General features: G+C 37.0%; 1 protein-coding gene and 1 long non-coding RNA gene across 3 annotated transcripts in view; both read left to right on the forward strand.

The window, feature by feature from the left end:
- The first annotated feature begins 2,503 nt into the window (after nucleotides 1-2,503).
- On the forward strand, nucleotides 2,504-6,366 carry LOC143270167 (uncharacterized). Its single transcript, XR_013047147.1, has 2 exons — nucleotides 2,504-2,669; nucleotides 6,312-6,366. It is a non-coding gene; the product is annotated as an uncharacterized LOC143270167 (long non-coding RNA).
- Nucleotides 6,367-6,482: 116 nt separating this feature from the next.
- The window catches only part of LOC107402936 (zinc finger protein 54-like), a 43,946-nt gene continuing 37,294 nt past the window's right edge, over nucleotides 6,483-13,134 (forward strand). For both annotated transcript variants that reach the window (XM_076559044.1, XM_076559045.1), the window contains exon 1: nucleotides 6,483-7,586. The gene's annotated coding sequence lies outside the window, so the exon portion shown is untranslated. The remainder of the gene's footprint in view (nucleotides 7,587-13,134) is intronic.

The following is a 13,134-nucleotide window of genomic DNA, read 5'->3' on the forward strand; positions in this document are numbered from 1 at the left end:
TTCAACAATGTTTTCTTAGCCTTGGGTGAGAGTTATTTTGTAGATGTTGCCATTAAAACTGGGCTATACAACCCCACATTTTGATTGGTTGTAGCTTTCTATAATGGTATATATTGCAAAGAGAATAGGGGATAATGCTGGTTTTTTAGAGTCATGGTTGTATGTTTTATCCCAAGATCTTTGGTTCAATAACTCTGGGTAGTTAGCTAATTTTTCAGTACCAGGCATAATTTCCCTGGTGTATAGTGGGTCATATGTCCAACTAGATAGCTCTTGGTTCTCACCAATGTATGCATGCCTACACTTTCTGAATAAGGTTAGTTTGACATGCTCTTCTCTATTATGGTTCATAGGTAGTTTGTGTAACTAAGAATGCTGGTTGTTTTTTTTCTTTGGAAGCTTGCATGGAGCAGTGTGGTTCAATGAAAACTACTCCTCAGGGAAGAAGTCAGTTCCAGGACAGGGGCCTCATTCTGTGTCTTAAATATACAGTGTCTTCAGAAATAGGGACTTTCATTCCACCTCTATGGGTCAGCCAAGAGCAATAGCAAAAGCCTATAATGTGCTGAGAATCTCTTGGGGAACTGTGACCAACAATTCAATAAAGAGTTTATCATGCCTAATTTTGAGAATTTTGATAGGTGGTGTTTTGTGGATATCACTCTGTATGCTGTGAATGTGTTGCTCTGATTGCTTAATAAATAAAGCGCTGATTGGCCAGTACCAGGCAGGAAGTATAGGCAGGACAAAGAGAGAGGAGAATTCAGGGAACAGGAAGGCTGAGTCAGGAGTCACCAGCCAGACACAGACGAAGCAAGATGTATAGATACTGGCTTGCCACAAGCTATGTGGCAAGGTATAGATTTATAGAAATGGGTTAATTTAAGATGTAAGATCTAGCTAGCAAGAAGCCTGAGCCATTAGGCCATACAGTATTAATTAATATAAGCCTCTGTGTGTTTATTTGGGTCTGAGTGGCTGCAGGCCCGGCCTTGACTGGAGAAAACTCCAGCTACAGTGGTGTTTGGATCTTGGAAGAAACATTGTTGGCACAAATGAGGCAATTTCATTTATAGTGTGTATTTATATTCATAAACAGGTATAGACATATTTTATATTTTAGGTATGTATTTAATAGTATAATTAATTTTAATGAATTCATTCAACCTTACTGTTATTTTACCCTTGTTCATCCTTCTTTAGTATTTATCTCCCTCTCCCCTCAGTAAGTATAACCTTTTTTTTTTTTTTTTTTGCCATTTTCCTGATCAGATCACTTTACCTTATTATTTCCCCATCTATTGTTCTTCATCCCTCCTAACCTGGCAATGAAATCTCTTTATCTTTGTGCTTTTTTGAGTTACTCCAGAATATTTACTCATATTGAAGATGTGTAATTTTTACCTATAATAAAAGAGAACATGAGATGTTTGTCTTTCTTGGTCTAGGTTAAGGTTACATCACTCAATATATTCTATTCTAGTTCCATCCATTTATGTGAAAAGTTTATGTTCTCATTTTCCTTTAAATCTGAATAGTATTTCCTAGTATACATATGCCATATTTTTATTTTCCATTTGTCAGATGAGGGATATTTATGTTGTTTCTGTTTCTTGTATTATGAGTAATATAACAATGAGCACAGCTAAACAAGTATCTGTGGAGTGGTTCATGGAGTCCTTTGGGAATATGCCAAGAAGTTATAAAGCGGGATCATACGGTAGATTCTTTTTGAGAGTTCTGCACACCGATTCCATAGTGGTTACACCACTTATGCAATCCAACCAATAGTCAATTAGGGTTACCTTTCTCTAACACCCCTCCCTCATTTTTTGCCTTTCTGACTGGGGAAAGGTGAACTCTAAAAATTGTTTTGATTTGCAAATCCCTAATTGTCAGAGATAACAATCATCTTGAGCTAATTTTAGGCATTTTTCCTTCTTTTGAATATTCTGTGTTCAGATCACAGGGCCCTTTTTTGAATGAGTCATGTTTTATTATTATTATTATTATTATTATTATTATTATTATTACTACTACTACTACTATTATTTTGATCTTCTAATTTTTTTTAGAAAACATTTTATTATTAAGAAATTTTCTATTCATTTTACACACTGACACCAGATCCCCTTCTTCTCCCTCCTCCTGCCCCCCAGCCTTTCCCTCTAACTCACCCCTCATTCCCATCTCCTCCAAGGCAAGGTCTCCCATGGAGAGTCAGCAGAGCCTGGTACATTTAGTTGAAGCCCCTCCCCCCTGCACCAAGGCTGTGTAAGGTGTCCCACCATAGGAACTGGGCTCCAAAAAGCTCACTCATGCACCTGGGATGGATCCTGATTCCACTGCCTGGGAGCCCCCTAGCCAGTTCAAGCTAAACAACTGTCTTGCCTATCCAGAGGGTCTAGACCAGTCCCATGGGGGTTCCACAGCTATTGATCCATAGTTCATGAATTTCCACTAGTTTGGCTGGCTATCTCTGTACATTTTCCCATCAGGATCTTGATGTCTCCTGCTTATGGAATCCCTCCTCTCTTTCATTGATTGGACTCCTGGAGCTCAGCCTGGCACCCGGCCATGGATCTCTGCATCTGCTTCGATTAGTTACTGGATGAAGGCTCTATGATGACAGAATTCACTAATCTGATTACTGGAGTAGGCCAGTTCAGGTACCCTTTCGACTATTGCTAGTAGTCTAAGGTGGGGTTATTCTTGTTGATTTCTGGGAACTTTCCTAGCACTCTGTTTCTCTCTATTCCCATGATGTCTTCTTTTATCTTGGTATCTCTTTCCTTGCTCTCCCCCTCCGTCCCTGTTCCAGATGGAACATCCCCATTCCCTTATGTTCTCATCCCCCATCCCTTGCCCTCCATTACCTCCCACCCCCAGTTTGTTCATGTAGATCTCATTTATTTGCCCTCTCAGAGCGATCCATACTTTCCTCTTAAGGTCCTCCTTGTTAGCTACCTTCTCTGGAGCTCTGGGTCAAAGTCTGGCTATCCTTTGCTTTACGTCTGGCATCCACCTATGAGTGAGTAGATACCATGTTTGTCCATCTGAGTCTGGGTTACTTCACTCAGGATGATATTCTCTAGTTCCATCCATTTGTGTGCAAATTTCATGATATCATTTTATTTACTTTTTTTTAAATTTTTTTTTTAAAGATTTATTTATTTATTTTTGTATACAGTGTTCTGCTTGCATGTGTCCCTTCAGGCCAGAAGAGGGCACCAGACCTCATTACAGATGGTTGTGAGCCACCATGTGGTTGCTGGGAATTGAACTCAGGACCTCTGGAAGAGCAGCCAGTGGTCTTAACCTCTGAGCCATCTCTCCAGCCCCATCATTTTATTTTTATTGCTGAGTAGTACTCTATTGAGTATATGTGCCACATTTTCTTTATCCATTCTTCAGTTGAGGGGCGTCTAAGTTGTTTCCAGGTTCTGGGTATTATTAATAATAATGCTATGAACATAGTTGAGCATGTGTCCTTGCAGTATTATTGAGTATTCCTTGAGTATATATGCCCAAGAGTGTTATAGCTGGGTCTTGAGGTAGATTGATTCCCAATTTTCTGAAAAACCACCATACTTATTTTCAAAGTGGCTGTACAAGTTTGCATTCCCACCAACAGTGGAAGAGTGTTCCCCTTGATCCGCATCCTCTCCAACATAAGCTGTCATCGTTGTTTTTGATTTTAGCCATTCTGACAGGTATAAGATGGTATCTCAGAGTCATTTTGATTTGCATTTCCCCAATGACTAAGGATGTTGAGCAATTCCTTAAATGTCTTTCTGGCATTTGAGATTCTTCTGTTGAGAGTTCTATGTTTAGCTCCGTAGCCCATTTTTAATTGGATTGTTTGCTATTTTGATGTATAGTTTCTTGAATTTATATATTTTGGAGATCCACCCTCTGTCAGGCGTGGAGTTGGTGAAGATCTTTTCCTATTCTGTAGGCTGTTGTTTTGTCTTATTGACCATGTCCTTTGCTCTACAAAAGCTTATCAGTTTCAGGAGGTCCCATTTATTAATTGTTGCTCTCAGTGTCTGTGCTACTGATGTTATATTTAGGAAGTGGTCTCCCGTGCCAATGTGTTCAAGACTACTTCCTACTTTTTCTTCTATCAAGTTCAGTGTAACTGGATTTATGTTGAGGTCTTTGAGCCACTTGTACTTGAGTTTTGTGCATGGTGATAGATATGGATCTATTTGCAATCTTCTGCATGTTGACATCCAGTTATACAGCACCATATGTTGAAAATGCTTTTTTCCCCCATGGTACAGTTTTTGCTTCTTAGTCAAAAATCAGGTGTTCATAGGTGTGCAGATTAATGTCCAGGTCTTCAATTCAATTCCATTGGTCTACATGTCAGTTTTTATGCCAGTACCAAGCTGTTTTTATCACTATAGCTCTATAGTAAAGTTTGAAGTCAGGGATTGTGATGCCTCCAGAAATTTCTTTATTGAACAGGATTGTTTTAGCAATCCTGGGTTTTTTGTTTTTTCATATGAAGTTGAGTATTGTTCTTTCCAGGTCTGTGAAGAATTGTGTTGGGATTTTGATGGGGATTGCATTGAATCTGTAGATTGCTTTTGGTAAGATTGCCATTTTTACTATGTTAATCCTGCCTATCCATGAGCATGGAAGATCTTTCCATTTTCTGATCTATTCTTTAATTTCTTTCTTCAGAGACTTAAAGTTCTTATTATACAGGTCTTTCACTTGCTTAGTTAGAGTTACCCCCAGGTATTTTATATTATTTGTGGCTATTGTGATGGGTGATGTTTCTCTAATTTCTTTCTCAACACATTTGTCATTTGTATATAGGAGGGCTACTGATTTTTTTTTTTTCAGTTAATCTTGTATCCTGCCACCTTACTGAAGGAGTTTATTGCTGTAGGAACTCCTTGGTAGAATTTTTGGGGTCACTTATGTATGCTATCATATCATCTGTAAATAGTGAAAATTTGACTTCTTCCTATTCAATTTGTATTCCCTTGATCTCCTTTTGTTTTATTGCTCTAGATAAAACTTCAACTACTATATTGAATAAATATGGGCAGAGTGTGGTGATATTTTATTTGTGCTTAAATGTGGTGATATTTTATTTGTATGTTAATAAATAAAGTTTTCCTGGAGATCAGAGGAAATAGCAAGCCATTAACACAAAAGTCAGGCAGTAGTAGCACACGTCCTAATTCTGATCACTTGGCAGCCAAGGTCTCTGTGTATTCAAGGCCATACTAAGGAACCCAGCCAATTGTGGTGACACATGCCTAAATTAAAATCCCAGTACCAACCATAGAGATCTGGAGGTTGTACAGACAGACAGTGACAAGAAAGTGAGGTAGCTTTGCTAAGAGCCAATGAGAGGGCAGAACAGCAAGACAATAAAAGCCTGGGTAGACAGGAAGTCATGGCATTTTGGAAGCTACAGAACTGGTGAGGTAAGGTGGTTGGTGGGTTTCACTATTTCCCTGATCTCTAAGGCTTTCACCCTTATATTTGGCCTCCATGTTGTTTATTTAATAAGATTGCTTAGAAATTTGACTACATTTGGTATCCAACTGTGGGGCAGGAATTCATAAAATGTTTTTTTTTTTTTTTTTTTTGTAGTCCCAGTTCAATTGAAAATTAAAGTTGGCTTTGGAGTTGGAAAATGGCTCTCTCCTTCTCTAAACCCAAACATGTTGTTAAAAGGAAAATGCAAAATCTCTGTATCATGTCAGAAGAAAGAGCCATCTTCTGATATGGAACAGAAGAAAATAAAAAAAATTAAGGGACTATTCTATTGCCACTAATCTCAATTCTTTGGTTCTATTTTGATTCTTTAAACTTTTCTTCAGGTATGAATTTTATACCAAAATTTATAAGATTAATATATATATTTTAAACTTTTGTATGATATTAATGTCATATAGAGTAATAACTAATTCTAGAAAAAGGCTCATTTAGCCACCTATACATGTTTTTGTATTCAAATCTTTATCAGTTTTCTGCAGAGAATTATGCATGACCAAGCCTATCAGTGAATTTGAAGTCTCCAGAAAAATGATGGGGCCCCACAACAATGATTCCACATGGACAATAATAATAATAATATCATAAGCTGACAAACCTCACTCAGAGATCAGCTTTGGACTACAAACTATTCAGAACAATTTTGAGATGGCTATCTGAGATGATCCAGCTTCACAGACTACTTGAACAAGGACTTGAGATAAGCCCTGCACTTTGGCATTATGACTGGACAACAAATGATATAGCTACCTCTCCCTTGATAATTAACCCAGAAAATTTCTTTTCAGGATTCCCTAAAGATTGCTTTGCCAACAAACAGCAGGAGCAATTTGAAGAAAATGACACCCACATTCCCAAGAGGTGGGGTGAGGTGGGTGGATTTTGGTCTTTTAATGGTTTTGGGGTTTCGGATAGTTGTCATTGTTTAGGAGTACTGGTTACAAGTAGTTGTTGTTAATGTCAGGAAAAGGGCCAAACAAAGGAGATTAGATTTAAGGTTCTTGTTTGAAAAAAACAAAACAAAACAAAAAAAAAGAGGATATAGATAAGAAGTAGATTATTGAATCTACTCTATAAAAAGATATAGAAATGATAGAATAAAGGGTAGATTATTGAATCCACTCTGAAAAGAAAAAAGAGAGGATATAGAAATGATATAGATAAAAGGTAGATTACTGAATCTACTTTTAAAAGAAACTACTAGTTTTAAATACTTCGCATTGTTTTTTTTTTTTTTTTTAAATTTATTTATTTATTATGTATACAATGTTCTTCCTGCGTGTATGCCTGCAAGCCAGAAGAGGGCACCAGATCACATTATTGATGGTTGTGAGCCACCATGTGGTTGCTGGGAATTGAACTTAGGACCTCTGGAAGAACAGCCAGTACTCTTAACCTCTGAGCCATCTCTCCAGCCCCTGGAGTTTTATATATTGTATACAAATTATATATATTGAGATTGATATTGTTACAAAATGCTGTATGTATATTTCAATCTTGCTCTCATATTGTACTTACACAGTTCATTTAACAATGTAATGCAATTTGCTAATCCTTGAATGTTATTATTACCAACTATTAGGATATAAAGAAATGAATGTTAGTGGTTAGACATTATAATTGAACTTGTAGTCATATTAGGTATGTTTTCAAGGTCAAGCAGAGATATATTTTAGATAGACAGGTCATCTTCAAACCCATTAGAGAGCTAGAGACTGTGGCATTCAAAATGTTTTAATAACTTAGCATTTTTTCTTTTTTTTTTTTTTATTACTATGAGACATGTTGGCTCCTGGCAGCACCAATCTACTTCAGAGAAGATATGGACATCGAAGAAAATGCATATGGAGCTAACTTTCATTGTGGCCAATGTTAGCCACTGGGCAATAAAGTGCCCTGTATCAACTGCTGACAGTATGCTATTCAAAATGGACAAACAGGACACAAAACAAAGAACTACAGATCCTTACAAAACAAGTGTGGTTGTGGCTTTAACAACAGGTGTCCTCTGAGGCCAGGACAATATGGCACCATCACTGAAGTGGCTTTGCAATCTGGAAAAGGTACAGTATCCATTTATATGAAGGCAGCTAAACAGGCAGTGGACAGATGGCTTCTGGTGTGCAGTGGAATAGTAGTTGAAACAGTTATTCTTGCAAAAGTAACTAGGCGAATGGAGTTTAACAGTAGACTGGTATTTAGTAAAGGAGATAAAGCCACCCACAAGCTGAGAAGAATGGGCAGCCAAATTCCAAAAACGCCAGCAATTTCCAGAGTTTAAAATCCTGCATCATGACAGGACACTGATGGAATTCAGGTTTATCTGGTACTTGGAATACTCGAACCAAATGTGAGGTTGAGCTGTAGGCATTGTGTACATCCTACTTCACAAATGAGTTTGTGAGATACACTAAGCCTGTAGGCCAAAGATGATGCCCCAACATGCAGAGGAACCTTGGGTGACTGTCCAGGCAGCTGACTGTTTCTGTCAACTCACATTTTTTTGGAAGTCCCTTGTTTGCACTTCCTGTTTTACTAGGTAATATTATTTCCTTCTTGTGTCTCTGAGGTAGTTGAAGATTAGATAGTCATAGTAACAGTTTTCTCTGTTAAGAAATTCAGAAAAAAAACCCACCTTAATAACAGGTGTTAAGTGTGTAAGTTTGAAAGACATCATAAGATAGTTTTCTGTCAGTAATACAAGATAGGATAAAAAGTGAATTAGGTATATTTTGGGCTCGCCAAAATAGTATAAATAATGGAATATTTTCTCTGAATTTGTCAAATGCAAATGGACTAGACATTGCTGATGTATTTATTGCTTGTATATATTGTATATAGTTATTGCACTTACTGTATATAGTATTTCTTATGTGAGTTATACCTTTTTATTTTCTTTTATTTTTATTAGACAAAAAAGTGGAAATATGGTGATAATTTATTTATAATGAAATGTGGTGATATTTTATTTGTATGTTAATAAATAAAGATTGCCTAGAGAACATAGGAAATAGCAAGCCATTAACACAAAAGTCAGGCAGTGGTAGCACATGCCCTTAATCCAATCACTTGGCAGGTAGGAACGCTGTGTGTTCAAGGCCATACTGGGGAACAGAGCCAAGTGTGGTGTCACACGCCTTTAATCAAAGAACCAACTGTACAGACCTGGAGATCTGTACAGACAGGCTGTGACAAGGAAGTGAGGTAGCTGGGCTAAGAGCAATGAGAGGGCAGAACAACAAGGTAATAAAAACCTGGGTAGATAGGAAGTCATGGCATTATGAAAGCTACAGAACTGATGAGGTAAGGTGGTTGGTAGCTCTCACTATTTCTCTGATCACTAAGGCTTTCACCCCTATATTTGGCTCCATGTTCTTTATTTAACGACTGCTTAGAAATTCGACTATAGGATAGTGGACAGTCTTGTCTGGTTCATGATTTTAGTGCAATCATTTTGAATTTCTCTGCATTTAATTTGATGTTGTCTCTCATCTTGCTGTAAATTGCTTTTATTGTGTTTATGTATGTTTCTTGTATTCCTGATCTCTCTAGAACCTTTATCATGAATAGGTGTTGGATTTTGTCAAAGGCTTTTTCAGCATCTAATGAGATGATCATGTGGTTTTTTTTCTTTCAGTTTGTTCATATGGTGTATTACATTGACAGAATTTTCATATGTTGAATCACCCTTGCATCCCTGGGATGAAGCCTATTTGGTCATGGTGGATAATTTTTTTATGTGCTCTTGGATTCGGTTAGCCAGTATTTTATTGAGTATTTTTGCGTCAATATTCATGAGGGAGATTGGTCTGTAATTCTCTTTCTTTGTTGCATCTCTGTGTGGTTTGAGTAACTCATAAAAAGTGTTTGGTAATGTTCCTTCTGTTTCTAGTGTGTGGAACAATTTGAAGAGTATTGGTATTAACTCTTTGAAAATCTGGTGGAATTCTGCACTGAAACCATCTTGTCCTAGGCTTTTTTGATGGGAGATTTTTAATGACTGTTTCTATTTCCTTAGGGGTTATTGGTCTATTTAAATAGTTTATCTGGTCTTGATTTCACTTTGGTATGTGATACCTATCCAGAAAATTGTCCATTTCTTTCAGATTTTCTAGTTTTGTGGAGTACAGGTTTTTGAAGTATGACCTGATGATTCTCTGGATTTCCTCATTGTCTGTTGTTATGTCCCCTTTTTCATTTCTGATTTTGTTAATTTGGATATTCTCTCTGCCTTTTGGTTAAGTTGGATAAGGGCTTGTCTATCTTGTTGATTTTCTCAAAGAACCAACTCTTCATTTCATTGATTCTTTGTATTGTTCTCTTTGTTTCTATTTCATTGATTTCAGCTCTCAATTTGATTATTTCCCAGCATCTATTCCTACTGGGTAGTTTTCTTCTTATTGTTCTAGAGCTTTAAGGTGTACTGTTAATTCGATAGTGTGAGAACTCTCCATTTTCTTTATGTGGCCATTTAGTGCTACGAATTTCCCTCTTAGCACTGCTTTCATAGTGTCCCATAAGTTTGGTTATGTTGTATACTCATTTTCATAGAATTCTAGAAAATCTTTAATTTCTTTCTTTATTTGTTTCTTGACCCATTGGTGATTCAGTTGGGTATTATTCAGTTTCCATGAGATTGTAGGCTTTCTGTAATTTTTGTTGTTGTTGAAATCTAACTTTAAGCCATGGTGGTCTGATAAGATATAGGAGGTTATTCTAATTTTTTGTATCTGTTCAGATTTGCTTTGTCACCAACCATGTGGTAGATTTTTGAGAAGGTTCCATGGGGTGCTGATAAGAAGGTATATTCTTTTGTGTTAGGGTGGGGTATTCTGTAGATATCTATTAAGTCCATTTGAGTCATAATGTGTGTTAGTTCCCTTATTTCTCTGTTAGGTTTCTGTGTGGCAGACCTGTCCATTGGTGAGAGTGGGGTGTTGAAGTCTCCCACTACTAGTGTATGGGGTTTGATGTGTGATTTAAGCTTTAGTAATGTTTCTTTTACAAATGTGGGTACCCTTGTATTTGGGGTATAAACATTCAGAATTGAGACTTCATCTTGTCGGATTTTCCCTATGATAAATATGTAATATCTTTCTCAAATAAAATTATTGATTTTAGTTTGAAGTCTATTTTATTATATATTAGGATAGCTATACCAGCTGGCTTCTTAAATCCATTTGATTGGAAAGTGTTTTCCCAGCCTCTCACTCTGAGGTAGTGTTTGTCTTTGAAGTTGAGGTGTGTTTCTTGTAGACAGCAGAAGGATGCATCTTGTTTTCATATCCATTCTGTCAGCCTATTTCTTTTTATAGGTGAATTGAGACCATCAATGTTAATGAATATGTTAATGAATATGCATGACCAGTGATTGTTAATTCCTGTTAATTTTTTGGTTGTAGTGTTGTATGTTTCCTTTCTTTGGTATTTGTTGGTGTGGGATTATCTATTGCCTGTGTTTTCATGGGTGTATCTAACTTCCTTAGATTGGATTTTTCCTTCTAATGCTTTCTGTACGTCTGGATTTGTGGAAAGATCTTGTTTAAATCTGGTTTTGTCATGGAATGTTTTGTTTACTCCATCTATTGTGATTGAGAGTTTTGCTGGGTATAATAGTCTGGGTTGGCATCCATGGTCTTGCAGTGTCTGCATGACATCTGTCCAGGACCTTCTGGCTTTTACAGTCTCCATTGAGAAGTCAGGTGTTATTATGATGGGTCTGCCTTTATATGTTACTTGGCTTTTTTTCTTTGCAGCTCTTAATATTTTGTTTTTATTCTGTATGTTTAGTGGTTTTGTTATTATGTGGTGAGGGGACTTTTGTTTTGATCCAGTCTGTTTGGTGTTTTGTAAGCTTCTTGTATCTTTATAGGCATTTCCTTCTTTAGGTTGGTAAAGTTTTCTTCTATGATTTTGTTGAATATATTTTCTGTGCCTTTGAGTTGGTATTCTTCCCCTTCTTCTATCCCTATTATTCTTAGGTTTGGTCTTTTCATGGTTTCCCAAATTTCCTGGACAATTTGGTTTATGACTTTGTTGGCATTAGTGTTTTCTTTGGCTGACTAATCTATTTCCTCTATTGTATCTTCAATGCCAGAGATTCTCTCTTCCATCCCTTGCATTCTATTGGCTATGCTTGCATATGTAGTTTCTGTTCATTTACTCAGTTTTTCTACTCCCAGCATTCCCTCCAGTTTGTGTCTTCTTTTTTGTGTCTATTTCAGTTTTCAAATCTTGAACTGTTTCTCTCACCTGCTTAATTGCTTTTTCTTGCCTTTCATTAAGGAATTTATTGATTTCTTCCCATTTTTTATTTGACTTTTCCTCAATTTCTTTAAGGGAATTTTTCATTTTCTCTTTAAAGATCTCTATTATCTTTTTAAAGACATTTTTAAGGTCAATTTCTTCTGTTTCTTCTATGTTGGGATGTTCAGGTCTTACTGATGTAGGTTCTGATGGAGCCATGTTGGTATTTACTTTGCTGACTTTATTTTTGCACTGGCGTCTATCCTTCTTTTTCTCCACTTGGTGCACGTGGTGTCTATGTCTGAGGGAGCCCCTCTTGGTCTGATTGACACTCTTGGTCCAGTGAGAACTCTTGGTCTAGTTGGGGCTCTTGGTCTTCTCCAGGAACCAGCTATCAGATTAGTTTATTCTTTGTACTATTTATTAGTTTGTATTTCACTGATTGCTTTCATTTTTATTACTTCTCTCTATCAGCTGAAGATTATTTGTGATGTGAGTAGCAGTCCAGTCATCCTTGTTCCACATCTAATATCCTCCTATGAGTGAGTACATACCATGTTTGTCTTTCTGAGTTTGGGTTACCTCACTCAGGATGATTTTTTTCTAGATCCATCCATTTGCCTGCAAACCTCATGATGTCATTGTTTTTTGCTGCTGAGTAGTATTCCATTGTGTATATATACCACATTTTATTTATCCATTCTTCAGTTGAAGGGCATCTAGGTTGTTTCCAGGTTCTGGCTATTACAAACAATGCTGATATGAACATAGCTGAGCAAGTGCTCTTGTGGTATGATTGAGCATTCCTTGGGTATATGCCCAAGAGTGGTATAGCTGGATCTTGGGGGAGATGGATTCCCAATTTTCTAAGAAAGCACCATATTTATTTCCAAAGTGGTTGTACAAGCTTGCATTCCCACCAGCAGTGGAGGAGAATTCCCCTGGCTCCACATCCTCTCCAGCATAAGGTGTCTTCAGTGTTTTTGATCTTAGCCATTCTGACAGGCTTAAGGTGGTATCTCAGAGTTGTTTTGATTTGCATTTCCCTGATGATTAGGGATGTTGAGCAATTCCCTAAATGTCTTTCAGGCATTTGAGTTTCCTCTGTTGAGAATTCTTTGTTTAGTTATATAGCCCATTTCTTAATCGGACTGTTGGGCATTTTGATGTCTAATTTCTTGAGTTCTTTATATATTCTGGATATCAGTCCTCTGTCAGATGTGGGGTTGGTGAAGACCTTTTCCATTCTGTAGGCTGTCACTTTGCCTTGTTGACCATATCCTTTGCTCTACAAAAGCTTCTCAGTTTCAAGAGGTCCCATTGATTGATTGTTTCTCTCAATGTCTGTGCTACTGGTGTTATATT

This window comes from Peromyscus maniculatus, chromosome 22, assembly GCF_049852395.1.
Source record: "Peromyscus maniculatus bairdii isolate BWxNUB_F1_BW_parent chromosome 22, HU_Pman_BW_mat_3.1, whole genome shotgun sequence".
NCBI classification, from domain to species: domain Eukaryota; kingdom Metazoa; phylum Chordata; class Mammalia; order Rodentia; family Cricetidae; genus Peromyscus; species Peromyscus maniculatus.